Raw genomic sequence first — 19259 nt, 5'->3', positions numbered from 1 at the left:
TGATTTCACCCATTTACTTGATTTTTCGTCTAGGTCTGCGACCCGACAATGACATTAGCTAACTTTAACTCGTTCTCGCGTCAGTAATACTTGCTTTATATACTCATTCCGTCCGCGAACATTTATTGATTGTAGTAGCCTACGTAACAACAAACTGTTTCAGCCGTCCCGGACGTTGTTCGCACAACATATGTGTTACTGCATTTGGCAATTTATTGTCGTATTGCATATTTTATTTTTATTCTTTCACATGTTCAAATGTATGCTTGCAGATCACTGCAGGGCTTGAACCTGTACCCTTATTTCTTTTCGTTTACGTTTTGCCTATTTTGTGAAACTGCTTGGTTCTTTTTCCCCACAATGCTATAATCCTGATATTGCGATTGCAGCACCGATAAATAAAATGAATAAAGAATGCTTCTGTCGCGTCAAGTAGGTAAGTGCTTGGAAGTCGTTTTACTGAATGACGGAAGCAAAAATGAAAGGACTGTTTTGACACAACTACCAGAAACTTATCAGGTGGGCCACAAAGTGTCCTCATTACGAAGTAAGCGAAAATAAAGATGATGCACCAAGATTGTTTGAATTAAATATATTCAAATCTGGAAATATTCGAGAACCTCGCACAAAAAATAATTTGCTGAACTCTTTGGCCTAACAACTGCGAAGGTAAGGTTGCATAAAGCAATACATTTAAACTCAACAAATTTTATATATTTGGAGATAGCGTTCATGAGGGCGCTAAAATGTGCGCATGTATTTAGAATTCAGCAACATGCATAACTATCAAATACAGAAAAGAAGTTGCGTACATCACAAATCAAATAAAGTGCCAACTTATGTATCTAAACAACAATTTTCTTTCTCTAATATATAAAAGATGTATAGTTATGATTTAAGTATTATTTACAAACTTCGTCTTTTTCTCGAAGCAACCACCTCCAGCTGACAACATTACAACCGATACTTTCTTGTCCAGTCATGAGTAGCGGGTGCACGCAATTACTTGAAGGAAAGCAAGTAAGAGATAACAAGATGGTGGTTTTCACTACGGGAGATTTTGCTATCGCGGTAAATCAGCTTGGAGTCCAAAGAATCCTGGAAGTCTGCTGGCCTCCCCCCCTCCCGCCTCTCTCTCTCCTATATATTAAAAGTTCACACGAACAGTAAGGGAAACTATGGCATGAAAAAAAAAGTTTACTCTTTGACTTAAACTTCTCTAGACGGCGGACATTATTAGCAGGATCGATTAATCACCGATTGTTGCTATCGAACGTTTCGAGCAATTACTTTACGGTAGATATTGAAAATTAGGAATCGTATCCGGCGACTCAATTTACAAAGATTATCTACTCGAAACGAATTCTAAGGATGACACATCTGCAGTTTCGTGGTCAGAGTTTTCAAGATGTGCGATGAAATACATTGGCGTTCCAGCTAATTTAGTTTTCCAGTATATAAAGGAACGCTTTTTGTTTTTTTGAAAATGGGAGGCAAATGGAAAAAAATCTTGCAGTTTCGCCCACAATGCAGATCGACGTGATAGCTGACACAATATTGCCCTCAGTAAGTATTGCATTGCCTCGTGCACGATCGGTTGTAGTAAACATACGTAGGTTAAAGGAAGTCAGTGGCTTCGCTTCTTCATCTCTGAAGAGTGCCACTTGCACATTGGCGCAGCTGGAGGGGGGGGGGGGTGAGGGAGTGTAAGAATGTTTGGGCAATCGAGCCCTTCCCCACATCCGAAATTCCGGAAGCTCCGCCTACTTGCTCGGCAGTGCACCGCGTCGCAATGGAATGAGCCACATTTAAGAAATCCGCGACTGCACTCACTTGATCCAACATTAAGTCTTCGAGCGCCATCACAGCTTCGCCGTAGAGACGCCACGCTTTTATATCGACTTTGGTTGGGCGTTGCCTTTACTAAAGCCTATGCCTTCCGCATAGGGATGACCGACACCCCAACCTGTGACCACTGCGGCCATGAAGAACCAATTGGCCATATGTTGTGCACCTGCGCGCAGTACAGTCCACAGAGGGCATGCCTCAGCCAGGAACTAGACCAACTGGACGACCAACCACTATCCGGAAAAAGAATTCTGCAACATCGAAAGGACCTACCGTCACAGAAGAAGGCCGTGCAAGCGCTTTTGCGCTTCTTGCGATCTACCGGCCTGTGTGAACGACTTTAACTGGAACGCCTTTTGTGTGTGTGTCTCCATGTGTGCGCGTTCGTTTTTTTTTGCGTTTCCCTCTCTGTCATCTTTCTAACCCCTATCCCCCATCCCCAGTGTAGGGTAGCAAACCGGAGACTCATATCTGGTTAACCTCCCTGCCTTTCCTCTTCATTCTCTCTCTCTCTCTCCCCCCACTTAACCCTTTCCCACGGAAGAGAAAGTGTCAGGAGGTGGGCTCCGAAAGAGCGCCATGGGGGTAAGGGAAAGCTTGAATGTCAAAGCGAGGTGAAGGCTAGTGGGGGTACGAAGAGGGGGGGGGGTACCATGGGGGCGATAACCTCTCCCATGCACAAAATGTTGCGGCCCCACTCATGATGGAGGTTCATAGCCAAAAATTCCACACGCAGACAAAGATAGGACGAGCGCGTGCGTAAAACTTGAGGCCATCGTTGTTCCTAACAACAGAAGGTGCCAGATGTATACGGTCTCTGCTCCGCAAGGCCGTAGAGCTGGCAGGCTCAAGCCCTCTTATTGTCGCAGGGACTTTGATGCCCCGTTTCATGTCTGTGCTTATAAGTATGATACCAATAAGGGTAAGCACCTCTCGCAGAATGTCATGGATCTGGACCTGACGCTGATCCCTGACCCTAACTTTCCGATCCGAATCGGGACATCCACGTGTATAGACTCTACTCCTGATCTCATCTTCGTCAAGAACGTGACTGAGGCGAAATGTAATAACTTGGCTGAGAACCTTGGTAGTTACCATTATATTTGTGAGGCCCAGCTTCCTATCGTGGGTAAAAAACAGCGCGAATTCTCGCACACGGACTGGAATAAATTCTTCAAGCTTCGGGAGGAGAGGCCTCCCTCAGATTCCCAACCTACCATAGAGCAATGTATGGTTCATGTCCAAGAGGGCGATCGGCGTGCGACCTCTAAAGTCTACACCGACCTTCCTGTTGAGAAAATGGATAGCAGGTTAGCCCATCTGTTAGAGGCCAAACAGTCCATTCTCAACAGATGGAAGAGTCAACGACTGAATCGTACGCTACGCAAAACATATCTGAGATTAACAAACACATTGAGGAGCATTGTATAAGCCTCTCAAAACAGCAGTGGGACGATGTTTGCAATTCCATAGACGGGAAGATGCGTAATGGTAAAACTTGGAACTTGCTTAAGCTCCTGCATAACGAGACCAATACAAAGTCTAATCAGAGGCATGTCATTGGTAGAACCACACATGAAGCCACACGAATGACCTCCGAAGATGAGTTAAACCGCACGCTTGCTCACAAATATCTCCCAGTCGGCTCAGGGTGGTCACCTGTACATATCGATTACCACGGCCAGGCCAATTCGTACCTGGATGCGGAGTTTAGCGTTGATGAGATTGGTAGGGCTCCAATGGACTCAATGGTAGATCCGCGCCAGGGACGGATGGCATCTCCAACAAGACGTTGCGAAATCTGAATGGTAAATCAATCGCATACCTCACCGAAGAAATTAATTAAATTTGGACGAATGGAACCGTACGATTTATCAAAGTTTATCGTTAGCTGAGCTAATTTATGTGTTGCGTCCGGCTGAGTTCACTTAAAATCAACGCCCAAGGTACTTGTATTGCTAGAATGCAAAAAAAAAGAACCATACGAGCTGAATACCTAAAAGAAGAGGGTTAGTTTTATGGAACATTTTCATAAATATAGTCGCTGCGATATAAATAGAAATTTGCGAATTACAGCAACAACCCATAACCCTTTTGAGATGCCTCGTTCAATTCGATACTCGTGTAGCTTGACTTTTACGGCTATGTCAGGTATTATATAATATATAAATGGAATAAACAAGACGTGCTGAATTGCTCCAGATTTTTGCTGCAGCAGACACATGTCTGATAGAGTGGCGAATATTTGCTCCGGTATGTTTTTCTCCATAGGCAACCAGCTCAAGCATCAAATAGCAAGGCACTGTCTTTTGTGTTGTACAGATTTTTCTTTCTAATTTCTCTTTCATAACTCTTGCCGATTCGTGTGACTGAAACGCAAACAGCGCCACCTGCTGGTTTGCAGTGGCAAGAGTAATAATATGCAAATTTTCTGTTCTTTATCAGTCATGCAATTTCCAGTGTAGAGTTCTTTTTTTTAAATATCTTCTCACCTTACGAGCTTGACACTTTGCTTCGCTCTGTGCAGGGAAATGATATGTGCCGGACTTAGTTTCTTCATTAAAGGCAGATCAGTTGAATACAGGATGAAGTAATATCGCTGAACCCGGTACGGTAGGAGCTGACCAAAACACGAAACTGGAATGTAAAATAAAGCAGCTAATTATAAAATATGCATAGTGAAATATTAGCGTGACATTGTCCATGAAATCTATGTTGAAGCTCTTCGCTTGGATGTGAAGAGTCCGTGAACTGTGTCACTAAAGGTATTATTCGCGCGAACTGACAACAAAAGCAGATTTATTTTCGTTCAGTTCAGTTTCCTTCCGTACATTTCCTTCTCTTCTTTCCCCTTAGCCTGAATGCTGGGTTTCATCATGGACCTCCACGGACTGCAGCTGTCGCCTCGCAACGTGGTGAGCAGCACAGGTGCTTCCCTGCTGCCTTTCTTTGCTCTATTCTGTCGAGAGAGATAGAGAGAGAGAGACTTTAAGAAAATTTGCTAATTGCCTGATGTTACGACTTTGCACCGCTGCACCACGATTACGGCTTTGTGGTCCCGTAGCGCTCGTCACCCGTTTCGTGACAGAGCGTTGGTAGCGAAGACTCCGAGCCAGGCGTCGATGAGAATAACGAAAGGGATTTTATACATTATATACAGGTCATTGTACAGGACAAGATCGGATCGGCACTGGGGCCGAGAGCTCACACAAACGCGACTGTTCCCGCACGGCGACGTCCGGCGAAAACGCGTGACACATCTCACCCCAGTCGGGAGCGACACTGTCTCCCGGTGGGTCGGCGGATCCTGTTTTTCAGGCAGCGCGTCGCTGCTCTTATAATCCCCGAGGAACCATTGTCACTCAAACGGCCCAATACAAAGTCAGCACACGACGGTCGTCCGAGGGGTCCAACCAGCGACCGCGCTGGCCACCCGGTTCAAAGTTCGCGCGCGCGGAGACCTCCATGCAAAAGGAGGTGCGGCGCCGGGCTGTCTGGCACACGCTGACACGTCTAAACACGTCGCCTGCCGATGCTTCTCCCGCAGGACACCGCTGCCTGACGGCTCAGCACCTTGACTTGTGAAGGGAGAATTAGGGCGCTCGCAGGATAGATTCTGCATCTTGCAGATTCGGAATCCGGGCTTGTGGTAATGGCACAACAGCATCCCCGCCCTCAGATAAGGCGCCGGGAAGACGAGCTGCCTCCACGTGGCTCGGATGCCGGGCGCGCACGTTCGTCAGGCTCGTCCAAGTTCACGTCCAGTGTCGGGACGCCAGGTAACTTCACGTGCCCAGGTCCGACTCGCCAGGACAGGAGCTCTGCTCACCGCGTCGTCGCCAAGGCACCTTGACCAGCTCCGCTCGGGTCGTTCCTAAGACCTTGCTTCTCGCCACTGGTCCCGCTTGGTCGTTCTGCAGCTTGCAAAACCGACCGGCAAAAGGCAACACCCAACACGAACAAGTGCCCTCTGTCTCCCGTCAAACACCAGACAAGGCCATAATTCAAATCATTCTAACTAAATTGCTATCCCTCTTTTTGCTCCCGCTGCAACAAGAGGCAGGTGTACGATCTGGTACACAAGGATCAAACAACCAGTTTTCAAATCAACAACACACCAAAATAGAAACACTTAATAATCAGCAATAATAATTACAAATGGAATGGTCCCCTTGAAATCACTTGGACCGAAAACATACCACTGAGGAAGCAAATGAGGTCATTCATTTTTCCCGGCGATATTTTCGCGGAATCCGAAGCTGCTTACATTTGCGACCCTGCTTATCCGTGTAGCGGCGGTACAATAAGCCAGATTCCTTGCCAAATGAAACCCTCTTTTTTTTCTCTCCCCGTTTGACGCTCTTCCTCAGATCGGCTAGTGAACAATCTTCCTGTTGCTCGCGAATCCGAGTTTCTCTTTCAACTGCAGCCTGCTCCTGCCAGCTGGCGGAAACCGGAGCGAGTGTGGAGCCCGCGTCGCCTAATTGCGGCGTCGCGTCTATATCGCGGCTAGCACTGCACGTGTCACTCCCACTCACCTCGAGAACCCGCTCGCCTAGGCCAGCCTCCGAGCTCTGCCTCTCCCGTGACTGCTCGCCACTCAAGTTACCTTGATCAGTCCATGTGCCGCACCGCCTTTCGCTCACCGACGCAAAGTCAAGTTCCCTCGACAGCGGGCGCGCTTTGGATCGCGTGAGCGCCATGTACGCCACGTCAGCAAAGAATGATTTGCCCTGATCCTTCAGCAGCTGCTCCGAGTTATTTGAGAAGAGGTAGGAAAATTGCTCCGGGAGGGCGGCTGACACAGCGGCTTCGGTATTAAGTTTCCCAAACTCTCCTTCAATGATAACCGTTGCGATCGGTAAAGAGACACTCTCCTCCTCGGCCACTTGCCGTATCCTAGCACACTCTCCCGTAAAATCACTCGAGGAGACGAAAGACGGGTGAACAACGTCCATAGTTGCTGCAGAGTCCCGAAGTGCACGGCACTTCTTACCGTTTACCTTAATTTCCTGCACATAGGGCTCCAATAGACGTATGTTTTCGTGAGTTTCCTGTATTGTTGCAAAAGCAACTCTCTCTGGGCAGCTTGCAGCGATGTGCCCTTGCTTTTTGCAATTGTAGCAGGTTAACGGTTTCCGTTTTTCAAAAGAACGCGTCGTATCGTTTCGCTGTTTCGGACCATCGTCATCATTCTGAGATGCATTCTGTCCTTCCCTTACAGTTTCTTTGGGAAGGGACTCGTCGTCCCGAAACTCGCGACGCGTGATTTCCTTCCGTTCGTCGGGCTTCCCGTAAAACCCATCTCTTCTATCTGCTTTTTCTACACGCACTGCCTTGCTGTGTAAGCTGCGGCGGGTGTAATACTCTTCCGCTAACTCTGCTGCCTTGTTTAGCTTAACCTCCTTTAGCCTATCTTGCAGCCAGAGCCGGACATCCTCATCAATGCAACGGTAGAACTGCTCCAACGCGATGCATTCGACAATTTTGTCGCGGTCGTCGTAAACCTCTTCGCCCTTCAGCCATTCCACCAGGTCGGCTTTTAGACGAAACGCGAAGTCAACATTCGACTCCTTGCCCTTTTTTGCATACCGGAACCTCTGCCGGAAAGCTTCGGGCGACAATTTGTACTTCCGCAGTAGCGCTTCCTTCACATCACTGTAGCTCTCAAACGCCTCTTTCGATAAGCAAGTTATTACGTCTGATGCCTCCCCAGGAAGCAAGGCTAACAGATTCTGTGCCCAGAGGGATCGCTCAATGCTATTCCGTTCGCACACGTGCTCAAATTTCACGAGGTATTTGGCCATATCCTCTCCGACGACAAAGGGTGGAAGTTGATCGCGTATTCTTGGACCGTTAGAAGTGAGACTAGGCGCTGGCGAGTTATTTCGGGTCTCCAACTCTTTCATTTTAAGCTCGTGCTCACGAATCTCTCTCCTTTCCTCCACGCAACGTTCCTTCTCCCTCTTTTCCTCCTCGCGACGTTCCTTTTCTTTCCTTTCCTCCTCGCAACGTTCCTTCTCCCTCTTTTCCTCCTCGCGACGTTCATTGATATCCGCCCAGGCCTCTGCGGCTTCCTCAGCCGTTACGTCCCCAGTCCTCATGACCTCAAGGATCGCATTCTTTCTTTTGGTTGAGCCCAACTCAATGCCCAACTCCTCACAAATTTCGAGAAGTTCCTTCACCTTGTACTTCTCCATCGTTCACACTGTCCTCCTGCTGTTTGCCCTTTTTGAATATACCTGCCGTACGCTACTATAATGCTACTAGTAAGACATATGCAAGTATTTCACACACTGCCCTGTTTACCCCCTCAGCATCCCCTGGTTTCCAAAACACTCTTACTAGGCTTGAAACACTCAAGGTTATCACAATGCAACACCAAATCCTTCCCTAAGCTACTATAACCTGTGTCAGAGAAAGTCTGGTGTTTGAGGTAAACTTCAGACACTCACCGCGCCGAGGTAGCTGATGCCGGTCAATCCCGTAGCTGCCATCCAGTGTTACGACTTTGCACCGCTGCACCACGATTACGGCTTTGTGGTCCCGTAGCGCTCGTCACCCGTTTCGTGACAGAGCGTTGGTAGCGAAGACTCCGAGCCAGGCGTCGATGAGAATAACGAAAGGGATTTTATACATTATATACAGGTCATTGTACAGGACAAGATCGGATCGGCACTGGGGCCGAGAGCTCACACAAACGCGACTGTTCCCGCACGGCGACGTCCGGCGAAAACGCGTGACACATCTCACCCCAGTCGGGAGCGACACTGTCTCCCGGTGGGTCGGCGGATCCTGTTTTTCAGGCAGCGCGTCGCTGCTTTTATAATCCCCAAGGAACCATTGTCACTCAAACGGCCCAATACAAAGTCAGCACACGACGGTCGTCCGAGGGGTCCAACCAGCGACCGCGCTGGCCACCCGGTTCAAAGTTCGCGCGCGCGGAGACCTCCATGCAAAAGGAGGTGCGGCGCCGGGCTGTCTGGCACACGCTGACGCGTCTAAACACGTCGCCTGCCGATGCTTCTCCCGCAGGACACCGCTGCCTGACGGCTCAGCACCTTGACTTGTGAAGGGAGAATTAGGGCGCTCGCAGGATAGATTCTGCATCTTGCAGATTCGGAATCCGGGCTTGTGGTAATGGCACAACACTGAGCTATAGCTTGCTCGGGCCTTTTACTCTACACTGGAGAAAAGGGACGGGGAGGAAAAGGGCCGATGAAATATGATGATTATATGAGGAAGAAAATTTCGTTCCTGGGTCCCTCTTATGCATCCTCTTGTGTCGTCGATCTGGTTGGGTCCAGTGCTCCAACCTAGAGCTATGCATTAAGCAACAATGTAAGGCGCTTGTGTCTGTTCACGAGAACACACACATACACGTGCGTGCACATACACACGCACAGACACACAAACCTCATCATACCGGCACCGCATGGCCCCAACGCAGTGGTCAAGTTTAGGATGGCCTGCACTTGTGGCTCAACTACTGCATCGCATCCGACGCGTGGACTCGCCAAAATGTGATGCGTGCCAGTGCCTGAGACACTGGACCACCTACACTTGTTGCTTCTACCCAGTGAATGGCAGGCACTGATCTCTTCGTTAGCACCCATAAGCAACGAGCGAATCAATTAACGACAATTAATAGCGAGAACGTGTTACTGGATCATTGATAGGACATGTCGATCAAGCGAGCCATCAAGGCTTTCTTAGACTAGTTAACACAGGCTAACACATATGGCTGACAATGAGCCCGTCAAACACGAATGTGTATTTGAAGGCCATCCTAGTGCCTGTCTTTATTATTGTTCATCCGTCCCCTATCCTTCCGCTTTTCCCGTTTTCCCTGAGCAGAGTAGCAGGCAGGAAGACTCTGTGTTTCCTCAATACATTCTCTACTCCGTCTCTCTCTCTTTCTCCATTAATAAAACTTCGTTGTCCATGGATTACACCACTGGTGTCGGATCTGCATAATTCTTTTGTATTTACGTACTGGCTTAGGAACAAACAACAGCCAAAATCAGGCGCGCACGAGAGATCCGAAACAAGTGCAGCTTAGCAGCAGCGTCAAGTTGTTGAGCAACATAAACTTTGCTGTTTTCCTGTAAGCATTATGGGGTTATGCAAGTAATCATGAACTGGTTTGACTCGTTATTCTTTTCGCTCCGTAGTTGAGCCCGAACTGAACAGTTTTCGGTGAACCGAAACGAAAACCGGAACGCAAACGTTTCGGTTTGACACTCCGGTAGCTGGTGCGTAACCAAGGCACATCCCCTAGGAACTGACTCTGAGGATGGCCCCAGTTTCAGTTTCGAGATATCCACTCCACAAATATGTGATACAGTAGATTTATGTTTCACTGATATTAATATCTCTATGCACCAGAAAGCGTTCCCGAAAAAAAAAGATGGCAGCAATATTCACCTCACTATGAACGTTGTCGTTAATGCTACGACAATTGAAGCGATGTAGTGACACAGTATATTGACACCGCCGAAACACGTTGTGTAAAAGGCGTGCGTGCTGCAGGGCTCCTCTCTCGCGCATTTCTCTGGACGCGCTGCGTCATACGGAGTCGCGCATCGTGCGTGTATATTAGGACCGGATTATCTGTTAGGCGTTTCTGAATGATGACGACCCTCTTTCCTTAAAGGAGGCACTCGGGCAATCCGGTCGCCGGCATGTTTTACAAGGCCAACGACATCCTCCTCCTTTTCCTGATATGAAAGGGGTTCGATTACGCCTGTCATTGGCGGAATTTCGAAGGGCTCTTTTGATTGAAGAGCCACACCTACTTGGTGGCCCGTGCCCTGTGAACCAAGATGGCGTCAGAGAGGTTCACTGAAATGCGTGTACACCCTCTGGCACACACTGAGCGCCCTAAGTTTGTTTGAAAGAAGAGCGGCACAGACGTAGCGTCACATATTAAGCGTTGAGATTTCAATTGCTAACGTAAGTGTCACATATTTAGCTCAGGGATTTCAATTGCTAACAGTGAAACCTTTATTAGAACACACGAACATATTCGCGGGACTGTCCGGTGTCTGTCTCACAACCAGCACTACATTTTTTCTATGTGACCTATATCAAGCTTCCTGAGGTTTTGTTTACGCACAGTTCTTTAGCAAAAATAAGCGTTACCTTACGACCAATTCAACGTGTCAATTTCATTGAAGGTGGCAATGCTTGTAAGTTTGATTACGTTTTTCCAAATAGTGCTAAGCCAGTAGTCCATCATACGGAAGTTAGACACTTGAGTACACCTACAATATTTTCCCACACACTCAGCAGGGTGCACCTACGCCTCATAGAGAGATGAGGGATCGGCAATTGGCATATGCCACAAAAAACTATCATGGAGCCTTGCTATCCGTCTTCGGGTTAACGCTCACATTTTGGTCACCAGATTCATGGCTATTGCTTGGTGCTATGCGAAATTCTCTAGAATTTGTCACAAATAATAACGATCGCCGACTGTCTCTCAGTTTTTCTGTTACCAGAAAGTACGGATCATTCACTATTGCACTCTTCGCTACATTTTTTTAATCCGCTCATGCTCACAAAATTTTTTGTGTGGATAACGGATACCTGTGCACTTGCGCTTAATGATGCCCACGACAGTTTGACAAAGGTAGGGCTTAGTGTGCCCGTCGATTTCTTTAAACTAAATCTCACGCTGCTAACCGTGACAAGGTTCCGAAGAGAGCAATTTTTTGGTAGCAAAAACGGGCCCCTCCTGCTTAACCGGACTACATACATTTAGCTTTGCCGTGGAATGCCCGGTCACATCTGTAACGACAATGTGAAGCATGGATTACCTTCCAATGGTGTCGAATACAATAGTTAAACCTATACTCAAATAAATGTGCGTTCAAACCATCGAACTATTGTGTGTCGAGTGAAAATGCAGAATCTCTTGACAATTTCCTCCTCTCTGCGCGAAAATATAATCCCGAAAGGAAGACATATTTAGAGCAACCCCTATCGCGTATTGGCCTTCCTCTCTCACTACTTCATAGTTTATCTGTTGGTGCGAATGCCCTTGGTCGTGCCCGAAAGGGAGAGTGTCATATTGTGCTTGAATACTTCATTGCTACAGGGAGGCTGACATGTTAAACACCCTTTTTCTCTTTATTAACATTTGATTCGCATTTCTTATTACGCCAGCGGCTTCGTCGAAATTGGCATTATCACTTTTCATATAATGCTTAGTATTTATAGTTATTATTATTCTAATATAGGTAATACAAGTCACTAAATTAGAGGGAACGAAGAACTTCTATTATGTTTCCACTGCGAATCTAAATACATAATGACCGCTCAGAGCTATATCTGAGGCACACAAATCTGTTAATAGAATGGTGAATTATATTTCTCATCTTGTTTGATTTACTTTACATTTATTGATAAAGCCATTCGGTATGGGCTCCTGGTGGTGTCCCCATTCTTGGCCAATCCTCCAGGATGGGTATGCATGTCCCACTGCAACACAAAAGGCATAGAATGCATTAATATAGCTAGATACATGCTGCTCTTCTCTGTGCGTACTCCTGTCATCAGCATTCGTCCCTGGACAACCGACATGCACATCGCCTTCATCCTTATGAAATCGCTACATATGTGTCCCACACGGCGCCTGCGCCTGATCTGGAGTTTGCATTTCGGTATAGCTCGTTAACGACGTGGAGTATAATCAACCTCTCTATATGACTTTCATAGATTATGAAAAGGCACTCAGTGCAGATACCAGCAGTCACGGAGGCATTGCGCAACCAAGAAATAGTGGATGCAATATCTAAAAAGGTTCCATAGCTATCGTACTTCTCCGCAAGAAAAGGGGAAAACTACCGACCGAGAAAGAGATCAGGTAAGGAGATACAATCTCTCCAATGGAGAATCAGTTATGTGGATTTCCACAGCATGGAGGAAGGTTCATCAAGAAGAAAAATTGAAAGCCACCCGTATGTTGCGCGAAGTTACAAAGCAAAATCCACATGGGATTCTCAGAAGCAAAGCCTCGTAGTTGAAGAAGGATGGGAGGGTTCGAACCCGGGCTAAAGCATATCCGGGATGGTCGCTCTATCATCTGGGCTAACCAGGAGGCTAGGAGATTGCAGCGTTGATTGACAACTCGAAGATCAAGGGTACTAAGTATGACAAATCCGTTCTGCGGATTTGCAAGGTGGAGGAAGGTTCATCGAAGAAAAAATTGACATGCACCCGTATCTAGCACGAAGCTACAAAGGATAACCACTCGCGTTTCTCAGAAACAAAGCCCACGCACGGCTGGGATTTGATCCCGCCACCTCGTGCTGAGCAGTGCAACACCGTAGCCGCTAAGCCACCGCGGCGGGTTATTCTAACATGTTGCTATCGCATTCATGCTTTCGGCCTGATGGTAAATTTTGATCTTTTCACTCAATCGATCAATGAAAATGTCTCTCCATAACGACGTGCCTCAAAATCGGATCATAGTTTTGACTTGGTAAATCTCGGAAATTTATTTAATATATTTAAAACGTCATCATACGTCAAAATGTAGGCCAATCCTGAAGATTGTTAAGTAAAAAAATAAAGATGAGCCTGACATTCCACCTACTCCTTCGACGCGAGGAGTGACGTGACAAAGGGTGGTGCGCAGTGACTGCGCCTTTTTCTCACTCCCCAACTCGCTTAGGAAAACCCTGTCTTTTTATCGACTTAAACTGGAGGTTGTAGATGTAGATGTACAAAGTGGAGGTTGAATCGCTTTCCAACTTTTTCTTTCTCGCTGCCGAGCTGTCTTCAAACGAACTAAATATTCAACAAAACTTTGTGCATCACTCAAGGCTGCAACTCCACGCTCGCGGCGACGAAAAGGTGGACGAAGAAGATCCCGTGCCGGCATGCGCGTGGCACGCGTCAGGCTTTCTCGCCGTCGCCATCGCAGCGTTCGAATGTTGTCCGCCGTCATGGTGCCCCAGCGGACCAGCCTATCCTCCGTGGGGCGTCTTCCGACGAACCGGCTGCTCGAAAACGCCGCGACCAATCGCGGGCGACTACTTGGACGTGCACGACCGAAGCCCCATCGCCTTACGAGCGCTGCTGCCGGTCGCTCCCCACTGGTCGTCGCATGCTGCCTGCAGGCCTGCTCCACTCGGCCAGCACCCCGGTCGTCGCCACCTTGCTGCACCTGGCCCGCTTCCGAGCCACGGCGCACGTCATGGACCACTGGTGTCGGCTGCGGGACGAGCTCGCCATCCCCGCCGAGTCCACCTGGCGGAAGGAAGTGGCCATTTCTATGGCGCGGGTGGCTGATGGCAGCAGGGGTAGGCCACCAGTGCAGCGTGTGCCAGCCACGGTGTTGACGCCGGTGAGATGGCTCTCGAGTGGGAGTTCCATCATACTCGAAGAGGCGACGCCACCGACTCCACAGATTCTGGCGTCGTCCGCCACCGAGTCTGGCTGACCACTGTCGCCTGGTGCTTCGACGGTGGCCTGCGTTGTCCACATGGCCTGCGACGAGGACGAAATGTAGACGCGTCGTCGCCGGCGAAACTTTCATCCTCTTCATCAGTCGTGCCATCGCGGGTGCCACCCTTGTAGTCGCGAAATCTGCCACGTCATTTCTGTCACTCGCGGTATTCGTTCACCTCACCACCATCGCATTCATAATCGTTCGTTCTGGCCTGTACCACTGTGCCTACGCGTGCATTCACGCTCCCCTTTTTTCTCGTTATCGTGTGTCTACTTTCGTGTCTAGCGAGAACAAAGGCGCGATATGTTTCCAACTGTAAAGTGCTGAAGTAATTAAATTATATTGAAAATATCCCATTGCGTCCTGATTTCAAAAGCTGTAACCGCACTGCTAGCACGCCAATTTTATAGACCACAGCCGACATATCAGCGAGGCTATCCGTTTGACATCTGGGCGGAGAAGGCCGCGTTTGCGAATTATGCACTGGATGGCCCCACCGTTTCGCGTGACACGTTATAGCACTAAAACGAATTAAGTGAAGCGTTAAACAATTGGTACCCATCGCTTCTATGCTCTCGTTCAAAAGAATATTTTGGAGAAGATTGTTACAAAGATGGTCACGTGAAGGACGAAAATGAAGACATACCACAATGACACCATTATAACCATTAAGGCGGTAGTTTTAATTCGCCATTGCAATCTTGACAGGTAACAAGGCGGGCAACCTGAGAAAAGCGGGACAGCGAATTTCAGTTAATGAAAGGCGGTAACAGAAATTTATTATGTTTCTTTGTAGGAGTTAACAGAAGCTTCATATCGCGGATGTCTTCTCCATTAGTTTTACTCCTCTAAGAGTGGGATGTTATTTGCACGAGAAATAAAAATGAATAATTAACTTATGACCAGAACTGTGTTAAGTACGTGTTTAATTGATTACATAATGACGTATATTGCAAATTGTGGATTGTAGCCGGAAGGGTGTCGAACAGGAACCGAACCTTAAACCGGGAAAAGCCTTTACTTTTGCTCGAACCGGAACTGAACCCGGAACGCTACAATTTGTTTAACTCCGGAGCGAAACCGAAATGTATTGCTGGCTCTCCCGTAATTGAGAGTAGATGTAAGCTTGAAATGGCAACCGGCAAAGCAGACTGAGCGACTGGAGATGATACTAGCCACAATATTAAGATGGGTGTAGTGCCTGTTCGCAACGGCTCACCCTACCACACCGCACCACGCCATACTGTTCACTGGTCCACGTGGACGCTGCCAAGCTAGGAGAACAAAGCGGGCTCAAGGCGGCAAAACAGGCAGCAAAAGACACCGGAAAGACAGAGCACACTGCCCAGCTAGAAGAAGAAAAGCGCCTGAAGAAGGCGCCAAGTAACGCGGCACCATCTCGAAAGGCGACGCAAAACCCGCGCCGCGGAACCCACGGACCGCCGGAGTCAAAGGAGCACAGGCAACTCTGTCTCAGCGCCGAAAGATGACAACGAAGTGTACGGTGCCCTGTATCTCCCTTGTGAACGTCGCTATTGAAAATGACAGAACTTCAGCATACTACGAGTTACAGATTGAGTGATATTGTGAACAAGCGTTAGGAAGAACTCGGAAGCAATATTTTCTGTAACTTATTTGGGCAACAACGAGCGGATGCAATGCGGTCCTCTGCAAAGGGTAGGGGGCCCGAGACCTCATTTCCTTAAGTTTTTACTGGTTGCCCGGATGATATTGTTTTGTTCTCGCAACCTTGCTGGATGTTCTCGTTTTAGTGCCAGGACAACGGCTCTGGCTTTTGGCTCAAGGTCATTTGAAGGTCATCGAAAAAGGGACCTAAAAGCATTTCATGCTTTAAAAAATTACAGCAGAAGCCACCTCACGATGACTTTCGACGGTAATGCGATTAGCATACAAGCAATGTAGTGTGACATTCCACTGTTGAAGCCACGTTTATAAAGATATTGTTACGGCACGAAAGAAACGGGGTTTACTGTTTACTTGAGAGGAATCAAGGCGAGCCTGAGACGGGGCAAAACGTCCTTCTCCTCTTCCTCGTGTTCTTCGCCCACACTTTTTCTATCATGCGCTACATTTACCGTAATATTTCACCCCTCCTAGACCAAGCCCACCGGGCGAACCATTTAAGTTCTCGGAGTGAAAGGCTTCAGACGACCAACGTGTACCTCCTCAGTCTTGGCGGAGCGTCGTTCGGTTGCGGTATGACGCGCCAGTAGAAAGTCTACCTGACTGAACTTGTCAAAAACAAAGTATGGGCTTTAATAGCTAGCGAAAAGTTTCTGACGCAGGTCACGTTTGCGCACCGGACACCACACCAAGACTAGATCCCCTGGAAAATAGACGACATCGCGATGATACCGTGCTTTCGACCGGTCTTACGAAGCCAGAGTATGCATGCGGGCCAAGCGTCGAGCTTCTTCACCGAGACACAGAGCCCCTCCGATAGAGATATCTTCGTGGGTTAAGAAAGAAAATATGGTGTCCAGTGTGTGGCGTGGCGGACGAGAGTAGAGGAGGAAAAAGGGTCTGTAGCCAGGACGTGCCTTGCAGTGGTAAAGGCGTATGTAATAAAGGGAAAAATTTCGTCCAAGTCTTTATGGTCCGATGCGACGTGCTTGGACAACATGTACACCGGTGTGCGGTTGGTACGCTCGGTCAGCCCATTTGTTTGCGGGTGACACGAAGTAGAATGGCGAAAGCTGGAAGCGCGAAATCGAAGAAGCTCTTCTACGACATCTGCAGTAAACTGGCGGTCGCAGTCGCTGATGATGACTCGAGGAGGGCCGTGACGGAGATTGATTGAGTGCAGCAGAAAAAGAGAAACTTGGCTGGCGGTGGCAGCCATCTGGCAGCCGGGTAAGGCAGCCATCTCGCACTACCGGGTCAGATGATCGGCAGCTACGATGATCCAGCGGTTCCCTTTCGATGAGCGAGGAAAGGGATCCATGAGACCAATTACAACTTGCTCGAAAGGAGAGCTAGGAGGCGTCAGTAGTAGTAGGAGTCCAAATGGCTTGGTAGTTAAGTACTTGTGGGCCTGACACTGAGCGCAACCAGCCACACGCACTTCAGTCGACCGACGCATACGGAGCCACTAAAACTCTCTTGGGCACGATGAAGTGTATGCGCTGCCTCTAGATGCCCGGAGGCAGGATCATCGTGCATAGCCCGCACAATAGTGGAAGGTAGCTTCTGCGGAATAACAAGAAGGAAGCGGATAGCAGTTGTTGCGAAATTACTTTTGCAGAGGAGGCCATCACGAACACGAAAAGCGTCGGGTTGTTGTGGAGTCATGCGCAGCGTTGAAAAGCGGCTGTATACGCAGAGGTCTTCTCACTATTCCACCTCAGAGGTCTCTTTCTCAGGAAATGCTGGCATCAAAGAAGCAATCAGGTGGTCAAGTTTATCCGCATTCAAAGTGTCGTGTTTAGTGGCATTCTCGAAAGGCAGTCTGCATCAGCGTGTCGGCGACCACTCTTGTATGAAACTGTGAAGCTGTACTCCTGGAGACGTAGAGCCCAGCGCGCGAGATGACCAGATGGATCACAGAGGTTGACAAGCCAGCGCAACGAATGATGATCCGTGACGATTGTGAATGGAAGCCCATACACATACGAGCGGAAACGTTGCACAGCAAAAATGACCGCTAGGCATTCCGGCTTCGTAACGGTGTAATTGCGTTCCGGATTGCTTAGGGTGCGACTCGCCCAAGCAATGACGTCCTCTTTCCAGTCGCATCGTTGAACGAGGACTCCACCTACGCCCACGCCACTCGCATCGGTGTGGATCTCTGTCGGTGCGGCTGGGTCGAGATGCCGAAGAATGGGGCCTGATGAGTGCTACAAGCACAGCCCACCGGAACACACACAATGGACAAAACAGGCAGGAGAGTGTCCTCACAGGCATGAAATGCACCTTCCTCGCTTGGAGCATCCTGTTTGAGCGCGTAAGAAATGTAAGAAAGAAAGAAACTTGGTTCCATCGAAAGATCATTTTACGTCCTAATAACCTTTTAAAAGCAAAGCTCATCACATAAACCATAGCACCAGTGTCCACTAACGCCATTGTAGACACACCGTCATCAAGGACTGCCACTTTGTTCTTCAACATAAACACCGGCCGAGGCATATCATTCAGCAGCGAACCTCCAGCGATTTCACCTCCATTGGCTGCGCTCTCTAGTTTTCCGGTGGTGGGGACCTTGAACGATACCGTGGTGAAGGAGACCGGTGCAGTCGAGGAGCAGGACGCGGCATCATGCTACGGTCGGAAGCTGGGGAGCGGTTACGAAAGTTTCCTTGCCAAAAGTTGCTGCCAGAAGGCGACTGAGCCATTGAAGGCCATTGGGCGTTGGGCGCTGGGGTTGAGAGTTGATCGTACCGAGGTCTTTATCGATGAGGACAACATCGGGATGTGTGGCAAAGAACGCCGCAGAAGTAGAGGTCATTGCGACACTTCTGTTACTTCGGCTGTATGCGACATACAGTCTCCGGTATTTGCCCGTGTCACTATGGCACACGTTTGCCAAGGTTGCGCATGAAAATGGTGCCCTGACGACTACTCTATGGTGACGATAAAATTACGAAACAGGAATGGCGTCGATATGAAAATACAATATTGACACCAGTGACAAAGTTGTATTCAGTTATTTAGTGCGTTTGTAAATTTTCATTATTGTTGTGTATTTCGTATCGTGTCCACCCTAATTGGACCTCGTGGCCACACTATTTTGCGAATAAAAAGAAGTGTGGCACCTGACTGCTATATCTTTTGCACAAGAATGCCCTAATATTATTAGTCCCCCTTTACCGATGTCAAGGCCCCAGTTTCAAAACCAGTGGCGGCACCTCCTTTCTTGCGTATTTCACTTAGTCGACATGTTTATACCGTGATAATCATTAATGGCGGCTACTAAAGGCATGGCAGACAGTGA

At 48.3% G+C, this 19259-nt stretch overlaps 1 long non-coding RNA gene across 1 annotated transcript in view; it reads left to right on the top strand.

Moving 5' to 3' along the window:
- The window catches only part of LOC135918639 (uncharacterized), a 150338-nt gene that overhangs the window by 82766 nt on the left and 48313 nt on the right, over positions 1 to 19259 (top strand). The window contains exon 4 of the long non-coding RNA XR_010569712.1: positions 4705 to 4763. This is a non-coding gene — a long non-coding RNA (uncharacterized lncRNA). The remainder of the gene's footprint in view (positions 1 to 4704; positions 4764 to 19259) is intronic.

The sequence above is a fragment of the Dermacentor albipictus genome, chromosome 5, assembly GCF_038994185.2.
Source record: "Dermacentor albipictus isolate Rhodes 1998 colony chromosome 5, USDA_Dalb.pri_finalv2, whole genome shotgun sequence".
NCBI classification, from domain to species: Eukaryota; Metazoa; Arthropoda; class Arachnida; order Ixodida; family Ixodidae; genus Dermacentor; species Dermacentor albipictus.
Note: the sequence above shows the minus strand (reverse complement) of the source record. Positions and strands in the feature narration are given on the sequence as shown.